The following is a 17,278-nucleotide window of genomic DNA, read 5'->3' on the forward strand; positions in this document are numbered from 1 at the left end:
CATTGTAGAAGGACAAAAAAGTAAATAAACAGATAGATGAAAATCATAAAAAGAGAATTTGACCCAGACGTGATTAGAACAAGCAACCTTCTGATCTGGTGTCAGACGCGCTACCGGTTCGCCACAGAGTCCGCTTAGGGTTGCCGTTCGCACACATGGGGTAGAATGTTTTGGTCGGCCTTCTATCGATGAAGCAAAGGTAAATAGACAAGTCATTGTAGACAAACAAATAAGTAGATAGACAGATAGATGAAAATATTAAAAAGGAGAATTTGACCAGAACGTGATTCGAACACGCAACGTTCTGATCTGAAGTCAGAAGCGCTACCGTTGCGCCACCGAGTCCGTTTAGGGTAGCCGTTCCCACACACGCGGTAGCATGTTTTGCACGGCCTTCAGTCGAGGAAGCACAGGTAAAGAGACAAGTCATTGTAGAATGACAAATAGGTAGATAGACAGATAAAAATAACAAAAAAAATTGGACCCAGACGTGATTCGAACACGCATCCTTCTCATGTGGAGTCAGACGTGGTACCGTTGCGCAACCGAGTCCGCCTATAGGGTAGCCCTTCGCACACACGCGGTAGCATGTTTTGCTCGGCCTTCTGTCGATGAAGCACAGGTAAAGAGACAAGTTATTGTAGACAAACAAATAAGTAGATAGACAGATAAATGAAAATAATAAAAAAAGAACTTAACACGGACGTGATTCGAACACGCGAACTTCTGATCTTGAGTCAGACGTGCTACCGTGCCGCCATCAAGTCCACTTAGGGTAGCCGTTCGCACACACGCCGTAGCATGTTTTGCTCGGCCTTCTGTCAATGAAGCACAGGTGAAGAGACAAGTCATTGTAGACATACAAATAAGTAAATAGACAGATAGATGAACATAATAAAAAAAGAAAATTTGACCCGGACGTGATTCGAACACGCAACCTTCTGATCTGGAGTTAGACGTGCTACTGTTCTGCCATCACGTTCACTCAGTGTAGCCGTTCGCACACACGCCGGAGCATGTTTTGCTCGGCCTTCTGTCGATGAAGCACTGGTAAAGAGACAAGTCATTGTAGAATGACAAATAGGTAGATAGACAGATAAAAATAACAAAAAAGAGAATTTGACCCGCATATGGTTCGAACACGCAACCTTCTGACCTGGAGTTAGACGTGCTACCGTTCCGCCATCACGTTCACTCAGTGTAGCCATTCGCACACACGCCGGAGCATGTTTTGCTCGGCCTTCTGTCGATGAAGCACAGGTAAAGCGACAAGTCATTGTAGAAGGACAAATGAGTAGATAGACAGATAGATGAAAATCATAAAAAGAGAATTTGATCCGGATGTGATTAGAACACGCAACCTTCTGATCTGGAGTCAGACGTGCGAAAGTTGCACCACCGAGTCCGCTTAAGGTAGCCGTTCGCACACACGCAGTAGCATGTTTTGCTCGGCCTTCTGTCGATGAAACACAGGTAAAGAGACAAGTCATTGTAGAATGACAAACAAGTAGATAAACAGATAAAAATAACAAAAAAGAGAATTTGACCCGCACATGGTGCGAACACGCAACCTTCTGATCTGGAGTACGACGCGCTAAAGTTGCACCACCGAGTCCGCTTAGGGCAGCCGTTCGCACACACGCGGTAGCATGTTTTGCTCGGCCTTCTGTCGATGAAGCACAGGTAAAGAGACAAGTTATTGTAGACCGACAAATAAGTAGATAGCCAGATAGTTGAAAATAATAAAAAAGACAATTAGACCAAGACGTGATTTGAACACGCAACCTTCTGATCTGGAGTCAGACGCGCTACCGTTGCGCCACCGAGTCCGCTTAGGGTAGCCGTTCGCACAAACGTGGTAGCATGTTTTGACGGCCTTCTGTCGATGAAGCACAAGTAAAGGGACAAGTCATTTTAGAAGGACAAATAAGTACATAAACAGATAGATGAAAATCATAAAAAGAGAATTTGACCCGCATGTGATTAGAACACGCAACATTCTGATCTGGAGTCAGACGTGCGAAAGTTGCACCACCGAGTCCGCTTAAGGTAGCCGTTCGCACACACGCAGTAGCATGTTTTGCTCGGCCTCCTGTCGATGAAGCACAAGTAAAGGGACAAGTCATTGTAGACAGACAAATAAGTAGATAGACAGATAGTTGAAAATAATAAAAAAGAGAATTTTACCCAGACGTGATTCGAAGCGCAACCGAGTCCGCCTAAAGGGTAGCCCTTCGCACACACGCGGTAGCATGTTTTGCTCGGCCTTCTGTCGATGAAGCACAGGTAAAGAGACAAGTCATTGTAGACAGATCAATAAGTAGATAGACAGATAGATGAAAATAATAAAAAAGAACTTAACACGGACGTGATTCGAACACGCGAACTTCTGATCTGAAGTCAGACGTGCAACCGTATCGCCATCAAGTCCACTTAGGGTAGCCGTTTGCACACGCGCCGTAGCATGTTTTGCTCGGCCTTCTGTCGATGAAGCACAGGTGAAGAGACAAGTCATTGTAGAATGACAAAAAGGTAGATAGACAGATAAAAATAACAAAAAAGAGAATTTGACCCGCACATGGTTCGAACACGCAACCTTCTGATATGGAGTCAGACGTGCTACCGTTGCGCCACTGAATCCGTTTAGGGTCGCCGTTCGCACACACGCGGTAGCATGTTTTGCACGGCCTTCTGTCGACGGTGCACAGGTAAAGCGACAAGTCATTGTAGAAGGAGAAATAAGTAGATAAACAGATAGATGAAAATCATAAAAAGAGAATTTGACCCGGATGTGATTAGAACACGCAACCTTCTGATCTGGAGTCAGACGTGCTACCGTGTCGCCATCAAGTCCACTTAGTGTAGCCGTTCGCACACACGCGGTAGCATGTTTTGCTCGGCCTTCTGTCGATGAAGCACAGGTAAAGAGACAAGTCATTGTAGACAGACAAATAAGTATATAGACAGATAGTTGAAAATAATAAAAAAGATAATTTGACCCAGATGTGATTTGAACACGCAACCTTCTGATCTGGAGTCAGACGTGCTACCGTTGCGCCACTAAGTCCGCTTAGGGTAGCCGTTCGCACAAACGTGGTAGCATGTTTTACTCGGCCTTGTGTCGATGAAGCACAGGTAAAGAGACAGGTCATTGTAGACAGACAAATAAGTAGGTAGACAGATAGATGAAAATATTAAAAAAGAGAATTTTACCCGGACGTGATTCGAACACGCAACCTTCTGATCTGGAGTCAGATACGCTACCGTTGCGCCACCGAGTCCGTTTAGGGTCCCCGTTCGCACATACGCGGTAGCATGTTGTGCACGGCCTTCTGTCGCCGAAGCACAGGTAAAGGGACAAGGCATTGTAGAAGGACAAATAAGTAAATAAACAGATAGATGAAAATCATAAAAAGAGAATTTGACCCGGACGTGATTCGAACACGCAACCTTCTGATCTGGAGTTAGACGTGCTACTGTTCCGCCATCACGTTCACTCAGTGTAGCCGTTCGCACACACGCCGGAGCATGTTTTGCTCGGCCTTCTGTCGATGAAGCACTGGTAAAGAGACAAGTCATTGTAGAATGACAAATAGGTAGATAGACAGATAAAAATAACAAAAAAGAGAATTTGACCCGCATATGGTTCGAACACGCAACCTTCTGACCTGGAGTTAGACGTGCTACCGTTCCGCCATCACGTTCACTCAGTGTAGCCGTTCGCACACACGCGGTAGCATGTTTTGCTCGGCCTTCTGTCGATGAAGCACAGGTAAAGAGACAAGTTATTGTAGACCGACAAATAAGTAGATAGACAGATAGATGAACATAATTAAAAAGAGAATTTTACCCGGACGTGATTCGAACACGCAACCTTCTGATCTGGAGCCAGACGTGCTACCGTTCCGCCATCACGTTCACTCAGTGTAGCCGTTCGCACACACGCGGTAGCATGTTTTGCTCGGCCTTCTGTCGATGAAGCACAGGTAAAGAGACAAGTTATTGTAGACCGACAAATAAGTAGATAGACAGATAGTTGAAAATAATAAAAAAGAGAATTTGACCCAGATGTGATTTGAACACGCAACCTTCTGATCTGGAGTCAGACGTGCTACCGTTGCGCCACTAAGTCCGCTTAGGGTAGCCGTTCGCACAAACGTGGTAGCATGTTTTACTCGGCCTTGTGTCGATGAAGCACAGGTAAAGAGACAAGTCATTGTAGACAGACAAATAAGTAGGTAGACAGATAGATGAAAATATTAAAAAAGAGAATTTTACCCGGACGTGATTCGAACACGCAACCTTCTGATCTGGAGTCAGATACGCTACCGTTGCGCCACCGAGTCCGTTTAGGGTCCCCGTTCGCACATACGCGGTAGCATGTTGTGCACGGCCTTCTGTCGCCGAAGCACAGGTAAAGGGACAAGGCATTGTAGAAGGACAAATAAGTAAATAAACAGATAGATGAAAATCATAAAAAGAGAATTTGACCCGGACGTGATTCGAACACGCAACCTTCTGATCTGGAGTTAGACGTGCTACTGTTCCGCCATCACGTTCACTCAGTGTAGCCGTTCGCACACACGCCGGAGCATGTTTTGCTCGGCCTTCTGTCGATGAAGCACTGGTAAAGAGACAAGTCATTGTAGAATGACAAATAGGTAGATAGACAGATAAAAATAACAAAAAAGAGAATTTGACCCGCATATGGTTCGAACACGCAACCTTCTGACCTGGAGTTAGACGTGCTACCGTTCCGCCATCACGTTCACTCAGTGTAGCCGTTCGCACACACGCGTTAGCATGTTTTGCTCGGCCTTCTGTCGATGAAGCACAGGTAAAGAGACAAGTTATTGTAGACCGACAAATAAGTAGATAGACAGATAGATGAACATAATTAAAAAGAGAATTTTACCCGGACGTGATTCGAACACGCAACCTTCTGATCTGGAGCCAGACGTGCTACCGTTCCGCCATCACGTTCACTCAGTGTAGCCGTTCGCACACACGCGGTAGCATGTTTTGCTCGGCCTTCTGTCGATGAAGCACAGGTAAAGAGACAAGTTATTGTAGACCGACAAATAAGTAGATAGACAGATAGTTGAAAATAATAAAAAAGAGAATTTGACCCAGATGTGATTTGAACACGCAACCTTCTGATCTGGAGTCAGACGTGCTACCGTTGCGCCACTAAGTCCGCTTAGGGTAGCCGTTCGCACAAACGTGGTAGCATGTTTTACTCGGCCTTGTGTCGATGAAGCACAGGTAAAGAGACAAGTCATTGTAGACAGACAAATAAGTAGGTAGACAGATAGATGAAAATATTAAAAAAGAGAATTTTACCCGGACGTGATTCGAACACGCAACCTTCTGATCTGGAGTCAGATACGCTACCGTTGCGCCACCGAGTCCGTTTAGGGTCCCCGTTCGCACATACGCGGTAGCATGTTGTGCACGGCCTTCTGTCGCCGAAGCACAGGTAAAGGGACAAGGCATTGTAGAAGGACAAATAAGTAAATAAACAGATAGATGAAAATCATAAAAAGAGAATTTGACCCGGACGTGATTCGAACACGCAACCTTCTGATCTGGAGTTAGACGTGCTACTGTTCCGCCATCACGTTCACTCAGTGTAGCCGTTCGCACACACGCCGGAGCATGTTTTGCTCGGCCTTCTGTCGATGAAGCACTGGTAAAGAGACAAGTCATTGTAGAATGACAAATAGGTAGATAGACAGATAAAAATAACAAAAAAGAGAATTTGACCCGCATATGGTTCGAACACGCAACCTTCTGACCTGGAGTTAGACGTGCTACCGTTCCGCCATCACGTTCACTCAGTGTAGCCATTCGCACACACGCCGGAGCATGTTTTGCTCGGCCTTCTGTCGATGAAGCACAGGTAAAGCGACAAGTCATTGTAGAAGGACAAATGAGTAGATAGACAGATAGATGAAAATCATAAAAAGAGAATTTGATCCGGATGTGATTAGAACACGCAACCTTCTGATCTGGAGTCAGACGTGCGAAAGTTGCACCACCGAGTCCGCTTAAGGTAGCCGTTCGCACACACGCAGTAGCATGTTTTGCTCGGCCTTCTGTCGATGAAACACAGGTAAAGAGACAAGTCATTGTAGAATGACAAATAAGTAGATAAACAGATAAAAATAACAAAAAAGAGAATTTGACCCGCACATGGTGCGAACACGCAACCTTCTGATCTGGAGTACGACGCGCTAAAGTTGCACCACCGAGTCCGCTTAGGGCAGCCGTTCGCACACACGCGGTAGCATGTTTTGCTCGGCCTTCTGTCGATGAAGCACAGGTAAAGAGACAAGTTATTGTAGACCGACAAATAAGTAGATAGCCAGATAGTTGAAAATAATAAAAAAGACAATTTGACCAAGACGTGATTCGAACACGCAACCTTCTGATCTGGAGTCAGACGCGCTACCGTTGCGCCACCGAGTCCGCTTAGGGTAGCCGTTCGCACAAACGTGGTAGCATGTTTTGACGGCCTTCTGTCGATGAAGCACAAGTAAAGGGACAAGTCATTTTAGAAGGACAAATAAGTACATAAACAGATAGATGAAAATCATAAAAAGAGAATTTGACCCGCATGTGATTAGAACACGCAACATTCTGATCTGGAGTCAGACGTGCGAAAGTTGCACCACCGAGTCCGCTTAAGGTAGCCGTTGGCACACACGCAGTAGCATGTTTTGCTCGGCCTCCTGTCGATGAAGCACAAGTAAAGGGACAAGTCATTGTAGACAGACAAATAAGTAGATAGACAGATAGTTGAAAATAATAAAAAAGAGAATTTTACCCAGACGTGATTCGAAGCGCAACCGAGTCCGCCTAAAGGGTAGCCCTTCGCACACACGCGGTAGCATGTTTTGCTCGGCCTTCTGTCGATGAAGCACAGGTAAAGAGACAAGTCATTGTAGACAGATCAATAAGTAGATAGACAGATAGATGAAAATAATAAAAAAGAACTTAACACGGACGTGATTCGAACACGCAACCTTCTGATCTGGAGTCAGATACGCTACCGTTGCGCCACCGAGTCCGTTTAGGGTCCCCGTTCGCACATACGCGGTAGCATGTTGTGCACGGCCTTCTGTCGCCGAAGCACAGGTAAAGGGACAAGGCATTGTAGAAGGACAAATAAGTAAATAAACAGATAGATGAAAATCATAAAAAGAGAATTTGACCCGGACGTGATTAGAACACGCAACCTTCTGATCAGGAGTCAGACGTGCTAAAGTTGCACCACCGAGTCTGCTTAAGGTAGCCGTTCGCACACACGCGGTAGCATGTTTTGCTCGGCCTTCTGTCGATGAAACACAAGTAAAGAGACAAGTCATTGTAGACAGACAAATAAGTAGATAGACAGATAGTTGAAAATAATAAAAAAGAGAATTTGACCCAGACGTGATTTGAACACGCAACCATGTGATCTGGAGTCAGACGTGCTACCGTATCGCCACCGACTCCACTTAGTGTAGGCGTTCGCACACACGCGGTAGCATGTTCTGCTCGGCCTTCTGTCGATGAAGCACAGGTAAAGAGACAAGTCATTGTAGACAGACAAATAAGTAGATAGACAGATGAAAATAATAAAAAAGAGAATTTGACCCGGACGTCATTCGAACACGCAACTTTCTGATCTGGTGTCAGACGCGCTACCGGTTCGCCACAGAGTCCGCTTAGGTTTGCCGTTCGCACACATGGGGTAGAATGTTTTGGTCGGCCTTCTATCGATGAAGCAAAGGTAAATAGACAAGTCATTGTAGACAAACAAATAAGCAGATAGACAGATAGATGAAAATATTAAAAAGGAGAATTTGACCAGAACGTGATTCGAACACGCAACGTTCTGATCTGAAGTCAGAAGCGCTACCGTTGCGCCACCGAGTCCGTTTAGGGTAGCCGTTCCCACACACGCGGTAGCATGTTTTGCTCGGCCTTCTGTCGATAAAGCACAGGTAAAGAGACAAGTTATTGTAGACCGACAAATAAGTAGATAGACAGATAGATGGAAATAATAAAAAGAAATTTTGACCCAAACGTGATTCGAACACACAACCTTCTTATCTGAAGTCAGACGTGGTACCGTTGCGCCACCAAGTCCGCTTATAGGGTTTCCCTTCGCACACACGCGGTAGCATGTTTTGCTCGGCCTTCTGTCGATGAAGCACAGGTAAAGAGACAAGTCATTGTAGACAGACAAATAAGTAGATAGCCAGATAGATGAAAATAATAAAAAAGAGAACTTGACCCGGACGTGATTCGAACAAGCAACCTTCTTATATGGAGTCAGACGTGCTACCGTGTCGCCACCGAGTCCACTTAGTGTAGCCTTTTTCAGACACGCGGTAGCATGTTTTGCTCGGCCTTGTGTCGATGAAGAACAGGTAAAGCAACAAGTCATTGTAGACAAACAAATAAGTAGGTAGACAGAGAGATGAAAATATTAAAAAAGAGAATTTCACCCGGACGTGATTCGAACACGCAACCTTCTGATCTGGTGTCAGACACGCTACCGTTGCACCACCGAGTCCGTTTAGGGTCGCCGTTCGCACATACGCGGTAGCATGTTGTGCACGGCCTTCTGTCGACGAAGCACAGGTAAAGGGACAAGTCACTGTAGAAGGACAAATAAGTAGATAAACAGATAGATGAAAATCATAAAAAGAGAATTTGACCCGGACGTGATTAGAACACGCAACCTTCTGATCTGGAGTCAGACGTGCTAAAGTTGCACCACCGAGTCCGATTAAGGTAGCCGTTCGCACACACGCGGTAGCAAGTTTTGCTCGGCCTTCTGTCGATGAAACACAAGAAAAGAGACAAGTCATTGTAGACAGACAAATAAGTAGATAGACAGATAGTTGAAAATATTAAAAAAGAGAATTTGACCCAGACGGGATTCGAACAAGCAACCATGTGATCTGGAGTCAGGCGTGCTACCGTATCGCCACCGACTCCACTTAGGGTAGGCTTTCGCACACACGCGGTAGCATGTTTTGCTCGGCCTTCTGTCGATGAAGCACAGGTAAAGAGACAAGTCATTGTAGACAGACAAATAAGTAGATCGACAGATGAAAATAATAACAAAGAGAAATTGACCCGGACGTCATTCGAACACGCAACTTTCTGATCTGGTGTCAGACGCGCTACCGGTTCGCCACAGAGTCCGCTTAGGGTTGCAGTTCGCACGCACAGGGTAGAATGTTTTGGTCGGCCTTCTATCGATGAAGCAAAGGCAAAGAGACAAGTCATTGTAGACAGACAAATAAGTAGATAGACAGATAGATGAAAATAATAAAAAGGAGAATTTGACCCGAACGTGATTCGAACACGCAACCTTCTGATCTGGAGTCAGAAGCGCTACCGTTGCGCCACCGAGCCCCTTTAGGGTAGCCGTTCGCACACACGCGGTAGCATGTTTTGCACGGCCTTCAGTCGAGCAAGCACAGGTAAAGAGACAAGCCATTGTAGACAGACAAATAACTAGATAGACAGATAGTTGAAAATACTAAAAGAAAGAATTTCACCCAGACGCGATTCAAACTAGCAACCTTCTGATCTAGAGTCTGACGCGCTACCGTTGCGCCTCAGAGTCCGCTTGGGGTAGCCGTTCGCACACAGGTGGTAGCATGTTTTGCTTGGCCTGCTGTCAATGAAGCACAGGTAAAGAGACAAGTCATTGTAGATAGACAAAAGAGTAGATAGACAGACAGATGAAAATAATAAAAAAGAGAACTTAACACGGACGTGATTCGAACACGCAAACTTCTGATCTGCTGTCAGACGTGCTACTGTGTCGCCACCGTGTCCACTGAGCGCAGCCGTTCGCACACACGCGGTAGCATGTTTTGCTCGGCCTTCTGTCGATGAAGCACAGGTAAAGAGACCAGTCATTGTAGAATGACAAATGGGTAGATAGACAGATAAAAATAACAAAAAAGAGAATTTGACCCGCACATGGCTTGAACACGCAACCTTCTGATCTGGAGTATGACGCGCTAAAGTTGCGTCACCGATTCCGCTTATGGTAGCCGTTCGCACACACGCGGTAGCATGTTTTGCTCGGCCTTCTGTCGATGAAGCACAGGTAAAGAGACAAGTCATTGTAGACAGACAAATAAGTAGATAGACAAAAGTAATAAAAAGGAGAATTCGACCCGAACGTGATTCGAACACGCAACCTTCTGATCTGGAGTCAGAAGCGTAACCGTTGCGCCACCGAGTCTGTTTACGGTAGCCGTTCGCACACACGCGGTAGCATGTTTTGCACGGCCTTCAGTCGAAGAAGCACAGGTTAAGAGACAAGTCATTGTAGACAGACAAATAAGTAGATAGACAGATAGTCGAAAATAATAAAAGAAAGAATTTCATCCATACGTGATTCGAACACGCTACTTTCTCATCTGGAGTCTGACGCGCTACTGTTGCGCCACCGAGTCCGCTTGGGGTAGCCGTTCGCACAAACGTGGTAGCATTATTTGCTCGGCCTTCCGTCGATGAATCCAAAGTGAAGAGACAAGTCATTGTAGACAGACAGATAAGTAGATATTCAGATAGATGAAAATATTAAAAAGAGAATTTGACCCGGACGTCATTCGAACACGCAACTTTCTGATCTGGTGTCAGACGCGCTACCGGTTCGCCTCGGAATCCGCTTAGGGTTGCCGTTCGCACACACAGGGTAGAATGTTTTGGTCGGCCTTCTATCGATGAAGCAAAGGCAAAGAGACAAGTCATTGTAGACAGACAAATAAGTAGATAGTCAGATAGATGAAAATAATAAAAAGGAGAATTTGACCCGAACGTGATTCGAACACGCAACCTTCTGATCTGGAGTCAGAAGCGCTACCGTTGCGCCTCTGAGTCAGTTTACGGTAGCCGTTTGCACACACGCGGTAGCATGTTTTGCACGGCCTTCATTCGAGGAAGCACAGGTAAAGAGACAAGTCATTGTAGACAGACAAAAGAGTAGATAGACAAATAGTTGAAAATACTAAAAGAAAGAATTTCACCCAGACGTGATTCGAACACGCAACCTTCTGATCTAGAGTCTGACGCGCTACCGTTGCGCCTCAGAGTCCGCTTAGGGTAGCCGTTCGCACACACGTGGTAGCATGTTTTGACTGGCCTTCTGTCGATGAAGCCCAGCTAAAGAGAAGAGTCATTCTAGACAGACAAATAACTAGATAGACAGATAGATGAAATTAGTAAAAAAGAGAACTTGACCTGAACGTGATTCGAACACCAGACCTTCTGATCTGGAGTCAAACGTGCTACCGTGTCGCCACCGAGTCCACTTAGTGTAGCCGTTTGCACACACGTGGTAGCATGTTTTGCTCGGCCTTCTGTCGATGCAGCACTGATAAAGAGACAAGTCATTGTAGATAGACCAACAAATAGATAGACAGATGAAAATAAAAAAAAATTTGACCCAGACGTGATTCGAACACGCATCCTTCTCATCTGGAGTCAGACGTGGTACCGTTGCGCAACCGAGTCCGCCTAAAGGGTAGCCCTTCGCACACACGCGGTACCATGTTTTGCTCGGCCTTCTGTCGATGAAGAACAGGTAAAGAGACAAGTCATTGTAGACAGATCAATAGGTAGATAGACAGATAGACGAAAATAATAAAAAAGAACTTAACACGGACATGATTCGAACACGCGAACTTCTGATCTGGAGTCAGACGTACTACTGTGTCGCCATCAAGTCCACTTAGGGTAGCCGTTCGCACACACGCCGTAGCATGTTTTGCTCGGCCTTCTGTCGATGAAGCACAGGTGAAGAGACAAGTCATTGTAGACAGACAAATAAGTAGGTAGACAGAGAGATGAAAATATTAAAAAAGAGAATTTCACCCGGACGTGATTCGAACACGCAACCTTCTGATCTGGAGTCAGACACGCTACCGTTGCACCACCGAGTCCGTTTAGGGTCGCCGTTCGCACATACGCGGTAGCATGTTGTGCACGGCCTTCTGTCGACGAAGCACAGGTAGAGGGACAAGTCATTGTAGAAGGACAAATAAGTAGATAAACAGATAGATGAAAATCATAAAAAGAGAATTTGACCCGGACGTGATTAGAACACGCAACCTTCTGATCTGGAGTCAGACGTGCTAAAGTTGCACCACCGAGTCCGATTAAGGTAGGCTTTCGCACACACGCGGTAGCATGTTTTGCTCGGCCTTCTGTCGATGAAGCACAGGTAAAGAGACAAGTCATTGTAGACAGACAAATAAGTAGATAGACAGATCAAAATAATAACAAAGAGAATTTGACCCGGACGTCATTCAAACACGCAACTTTCTGATCTGGTGTCAGACGCACTACCGGTTCGCCACAGAGTCCACTTAGGGTTGCCGTTCGCACACACAGGGTAGAATGTTTTGGTCGGCCTTCTATCGATAAGCAAAGGCAAAGAGACAAGTCACTGTAGACAGACAAATAAGTAGATAGACAGATAGATGAAAATATTAAACAGGAGAATTTGACCCGAACTTGATTCGAACACGCAACCTTCTGATCTGGAGTCAGAAGCGCTACCGTTGCGCCACCGAGCCCGTTTAGGGTAGCCGTTCGCACACACGCGGTAGCATGTTTTGCACGGCCTTGAGTCGAGGAAGCACAGGTAAAGAGACAAGTCATTGTAGACAGACAAATAAGTAGATAGACAGATAGTTGAAAATACTAAAAGGAAGAATTTCACCCAGACGTGATTCAAACTAGCAACCTTCTCATCTAGAGTCTGACGCGCTACCGTTGCGCCTCAGAGTCCGCTTGGGGTAGCCGTTCGCACACACGTGGTAGCATGTTTTGCTTGGCCTGCTGTCGATGAAGCACAGGTAAAGAGACAAGTCATTGTAGACAGACAAAAGAGTAGATAGACCGATAGATGAAAATAATAAAAAAGAAAACTTAACACGGACGTGATTCGAACACGCAAACTTCTGATCTGGAGTCAGACGGGCTACTGTGTCGCCACCGTGTCCACTGAGCGCAGGCGTTCGCACACACGCGGTAGCATGTTTTGCTCGGCCTTCTGTCGATGAAGCACAGGTAAAGAGACCAGTCATTGTAGAATGACAAATGGGTAGATAGACAGATAAAAATAACAAAAAAGAGAATTTCACCCGCACATGGCTCGAACACGCAACCTTCTGATCTGGAGTATGACGCGCTAAAGTTGCGCCACCGATTCCGCTTAGGGTAGACATTCGCACACACGCGGTAGCATGTTTTGCTCGGCCTTCTGTCGATGAAGCACAGGTAAAGAGACAAGTCATTGTAGACAGACAGATAAGTAGATATTCAGATAGATGAAAATATTAAAAAGAGAATTTGACCCAAACGTTATTCGAACACGCAACTTTCTGATATGGAGTCAGACGTGCTACCGTTGCGCCACCGAGTCCGGTTAGGGTCGCCGTTCGCACACACGCGGTAGCATGTTTTGCACGGCCTTCTGTCGACGAAGCACAGGTAAAGCGACAAGTCATTGTAGAAGGACAAATAAGTAGATAAACAGATAGTTGAAAATATTAAAAAAGAGAATTTGACCCAGACGTGATTCGAACAAGCAACCATGTGATCTGGAGTCAGAGGCGCTACCGGTTCGCCCCAGAGTCCGCTTAGGGTTGCCGTTCGCACACACAGGGTAGAATGTTTTGGTCAGCCTTCTATCGATGAAGCAAAGGCAAAGAGACAAGTCATTGTAGACAGACAAATAAGTAGATAGACAGATAGATGAAAATAATAAAAAGGAGAATTTGACCATAACGTGATTCGAACACGCAACCTTCTGATCTGGAGTCAGAAGCGCTACCGTTGCGCCACCGAGCCCGTTTAGGGTAGCCGTTCGCACACACGCGGTAGCAATTTTTGCACGGCCTTCAGTCGAGGAAGCACAGGTAAAGAGACAAGTCATTGTAGAGAGACAAATAAGTAGACAGACAGATAGTTGAAAATACTAAAAGAAAGAATTTCACCCAGACGTGATTTAAACTAGCAACCTTCTGATCTAGAGTCTGACGCGCTACCGTTGCGCCTCAGAGTCCGCATGGGGTAGCCGTTAGCACACACGTGGTAGCATGTTTTGCTTGGCCTGCTGTCGATGAAGCACAGGTAAAGAGACACGTCATTGTAGACAGACAAAAGAGTAGATAGACAGATAGATGAAAATAATAAAAAAGAGAACTTAAGACGGACGTGATTCGAACACGCAAACTTCTGATCTGGAGTCAGACGTGCTACTGTGTCGCCATCGTGTCCACTGAGCGCAGCCGTTCGCACACACGCGGTTGCATGTTTTGCTCGGCCTTCTGTCGATGAAGCACAGGTAAAGAGACCAGTCATTGTAGAATGACAAATGGGTAGATAGACAGAAAAAAATAACAAAAAAGAGAATTTGACCCGCACATGGCTCGAACACGCAACCTTCTGATCTGGAGTATGACGCGCTAAAGTTGCGTCACCGATTCCGCTTAGGGTAGCCGTTCGCACTCACGCGGTAGCATGTTTTGCTCGGCCTTCTGTCGATGAAGCACAGGTAAAGAGACAAGTCATTGTAGACAGACTGATAAGTAGATATTCAGATAGACGAAAATAATAAAAGAAAGAATTTCATCCATACGTGATTCGAACACGCTACTTTCTGATCTGGAGTCTGACGCGCTACCGTTGCGCCACCGAGTCCGCTTAGGGTAGCCGTTTGCACAAACGTGGTAGCATGTTTTGCTCGGCCTTCCGTCGATGAATCCAAAGTGAAGGGACAAGTCATTGTAGACAGACAGATAAGTAGATATTCAGATAGATGAAAATATTAAAAAGAGAATTTGACCCAAACGTTATTCCAACACGCAACTTTCTGATATGGAGTCAGGCGTGCTACCGTTGCGCCATCGAGTTCGTTTAGGGTCGCCGTTCGCACACACGCGGTAGCATGTTTTGCACGGCCTTCTGTCGACGAAGCACAGGTAAAGCGACAAGTCATTGTAGAAGGACGAATAAGTAGATAAACAGATAGATGAAAATCATAAAAAGAGAATTTGACCCAGAAGTGATTATAACACGCAACCTTCTGATCTGGAGTCAGACGTGCTAAAGTTGCACCACCGAGTCCGATTAAGGAAGCCGTTCGCACACACGCGGTAGCATGTTTTGCTCGGCCTTCTGTCGATGAAACACGAGTAAAGAGACAAGTCATTGTAGACAGACAAATAAGTATATAGACAGATAGTTGAAAATATTAAAAAAGAGAATTTGACCCAGACGTGATTCGAACAAGCAACCATGTGATCTGGAGTCAGGCGTGCTACCGTATCGCCACCGACTCCACTTAGTGTAGGCGTTCGCACACACGCGGTAGCATGTTTTGCTCGGCCTTCTGTCGATGAAGCACAGGTAAAGAGACAAGTCATTGTAGGGAGACAAATAGGTAGATAGACAGATGAAAATAATAAAAAAGAGAATTTCACCCGGACGTCATTCGAACACGCAACTTTCTGATCTGGTGTCAGACGCGCTACCGGTTCGCCACAGAGTCCGCTTAGGGTTGCCATTCGCACACACAGGGTAGAATGTTTTGGTCGGCCTTCTATCGATGAAGCAAAGGCAAAGAGACAAGTCATTGTAGACAGACAAATAAGTAGATAGACAGATAGATGAAAATAATAAAACGGAGAATTTGACCCGAACGTGATTCGAATACGCAACTTTCTGATCTGGTGTCAGACGCGCTACCGGTTCGCCACAGAGTCCGCTTAGGGTTGCCGTTGGCACACACAGGGTAGAATGTTTGGTCGGCCTTCTACCGATGAACCAAAGGCAAAGAGACAAGTCATTGTAGACAGCCAAATAAGTAGATAGACAGATAGATGAAAATAATAAAAAGGAGAATTTGACCAGAACGTGATTCGAACACGCAACCTTCTGATCTGGAGTCAGAAGCGCTACCGATGCGCCATTGAGTTTGTTTAGGGTAGCCGTTCACACACACGCGGTAGCATGTTTTGCACGGCCTTCAGTCGAGGAAGCACAGGTAAAGAGACAAGTCATTGTAGACAGACAAATAAGTAGATAGACAGATAGTTGAAAATAATAAAAAAGAGAATTTGACCGAGACGGGATTCGAACAAGCAACCATGAGATCTGGAGTCAGGCATGCTACCGTATCGCCACCGACTCCACTTAGGGTAGGCTTTCGCACACACGCGGTAGCATGTTTTGCTCGGCCTTCTGTCGATGAAGCACAGGTAAAGAGACAAGTTATTGTAGACCGACAAATAAGTAGATAGACAGATAGATGGAAATAATAAAAAAGAAATTTTGACCCATACGTGATTCGAACACACAACCTTCTTATCTGGAGTCAGACGTGGTACCGTTGCGCCACCAAGTCCGTTTATAGGGTTTCCCTTCGCACACACGCGGTTGCATGTTTTGCTCGGCCTTCTGTCGATGAAGCACAGGTAAAGAGACAAGTCATTGTAGACAGACAAATAAGTAGATAGACAGATAGATGAAAATAATAAGAAAGAGAACTTGACTCGGACGTGATTCGAACACGCAACCTTCTGATATGGAGTCAGACGTGCTACCGTGTCGCCACCGAGTCCGCTTAGGGAAGCCGTTGCACACACGTGGTAGCATGTTTTGACTGGCCTTCTGTCGATGAAGCACAGCTAAAGAGAAGAGTCACTGTACACAGACAAATAAGTAGATAGACAAATAGATGAAAATAGTAAAAAAGAGAACTTGACCCGGACGTGACTCGAACACGAGACCTTCTGATTTGGAGTCAGATGGGCTACCGTGTCGCCACCGAGTCCACTTAGTGTAGCCGTTTGCACACACGTGGTAGCATGTTTTGCTCGGCCTTCTTTCGATGCAGCACAGATAAAGAGACAAGTCATTGTAGACAGACAAATAAGTAGATAGACAGATGAAAATATTAAAAAGAGAATTTGACCCGGACGTGACTCGAACACGCAACCGTCTGATCTGGAGTCGGACGCGCTACCAGTTCGCCACCGAGTCCGCTTAGGGTGGCTGTTCGCACACACGTGGTAGCGTGTTTTGCTCGGCCTTCTAACGATGAAGCACAAGTGAAGAGACAAGTCATTGTAGACAGACAAATGAGTAGATAGACAGATAGATGAAAATAGTAAAAAAAGAGAATTTGACCCGGACGTGATTCGAACGCGCAACCTTCTGATCTGGAGTCAGACGTGCTACCGTGTCG

At 45.6% G+C, this 17,278-nt stretch overlaps 13 non-coding genes across 13 annotated transcripts; all 13 read right to left on the reverse strand.

The window, feature by feature from the left end:
* Positions 1-1,757: 1,757 nt before the first annotated feature.
* On the reverse strand, positions 1,758-1,829 carry TRNAW-CCA (transfer RNA tryptophan (anticodon CCA)). The gene has a single exon. It is a non-coding gene; the product is annotated as a tRNA-Trp (tRNA).
* Positions 1,830-2,995: 1,166 nt separating this feature from the next.
* TRNAW-CCA (transfer RNA tryptophan (anticodon CCA)) lies at positions 2,996-3,067 on the reverse strand. Its single transcript has one exon. It is a non-coding gene; the product is annotated as a tRNA-Trp (tRNA).
* A 142-nt stretch (positions 3,068-3,209) lies between these two features.
* On the reverse strand, positions 3,210-3,281 carry TRNAW-CCA (transfer RNA tryptophan (anticodon CCA)). The gene has a single exon. It is a non-coding gene; the product is annotated as a tRNA-Trp (tRNA).
* Positions 3,282-4,060: 779 nt separating this feature from the next.
* Positions 4,061-4,132, reverse strand: TRNAW-CCA (transfer RNA tryptophan (anticodon CCA)). The gene has a single exon. It is a non-coding gene; the product is annotated as a tRNA-Trp (tRNA).
* A 142-nt stretch (positions 4,133-4,274) lies between these two features.
* On the reverse strand, positions 4,275-4,346 carry TRNAW-CCA (transfer RNA tryptophan (anticodon CCA)). The gene has a single exon. It is a non-coding gene; the product is annotated as a tRNA-Trp (tRNA).
* A 779-nt stretch (positions 4,347-5,125) lies between these two features.
* Positions 5,126-5,197, reverse strand: TRNAW-CCA (transfer RNA tryptophan (anticodon CCA)). The gene has a single exon. It is a non-coding gene; the product is annotated as a tRNA-Trp (tRNA).
* A 142-nt stretch (positions 5,198-5,339) lies between these two features.
* TRNAW-CCA (transfer RNA tryptophan (anticodon CCA)) lies at positions 5,340-5,411 on the reverse strand. The gene has a single exon. It is a non-coding gene; the product is annotated as a tRNA-Trp (tRNA).
* Positions 5,412-6,399: 988 nt separating this feature from the next.
* TRNAW-CCA (transfer RNA tryptophan (anticodon CCA)) lies at positions 6,400-6,471 on the reverse strand. Its single transcript has one exon. It is a non-coding gene; the product is annotated as a tRNA-Trp (tRNA).
* Positions 6,472-7,000: 529 nt separating this feature from the next.
* Positions 7,001-7,072, reverse strand: TRNAW-CCA (transfer RNA tryptophan (anticodon CCA)). The gene has a single exon. It is a non-coding gene; the product is annotated as a tRNA-Trp (tRNA).
* A 2,273-nt stretch (positions 7,073-9,345) lies between these two features.
* TRNAW-CCA (transfer RNA tryptophan (anticodon CCA)) lies at positions 9,346-9,417 on the reverse strand. The gene has a single exon. It is a non-coding gene; the product is annotated as a tRNA-Trp (tRNA).
* Positions 9,418-10,189: 772 nt separating this feature from the next.
* Positions 10,190-10,261, reverse strand: TRNAW-CCA (transfer RNA tryptophan (anticodon CCA)). Its single transcript has one exon. It is a non-coding gene; the product is annotated as a tRNA-Trp (tRNA).
* A 1,630-nt stretch (positions 10,262-11,891) lies between these two features.
* On the reverse strand, positions 11,892-11,963 carry TRNAW-CCA (transfer RNA tryptophan (anticodon CCA)). The gene has a single exon. It is a non-coding gene; the product is annotated as a tRNA-Trp (tRNA).
* Positions 11,964-12,527: 564 nt separating this feature from the next.
* On the reverse strand, positions 12,528-12,599 carry TRNAW-CCA (transfer RNA tryptophan (anticodon CCA)). Its single transcript has one exon. It is a non-coding gene; the product is annotated as a tRNA-Trp (tRNA).
* Between the last annotated feature and the right edge of the window lie 4,679 nt (positions 12,600-17,278).

This window comes from Rhipicephalus microplus, chromosome 5 (genome assembly GCF_043290135.1).
Source record: "Rhipicephalus microplus isolate Deutch F79 chromosome 5, USDA_Rmic, whole genome shotgun sequence".
Classification (NCBI taxonomy): Eukaryota; Metazoa; Arthropoda; class Arachnida; order Ixodida; family Ixodidae; genus Rhipicephalus; species Rhipicephalus microplus.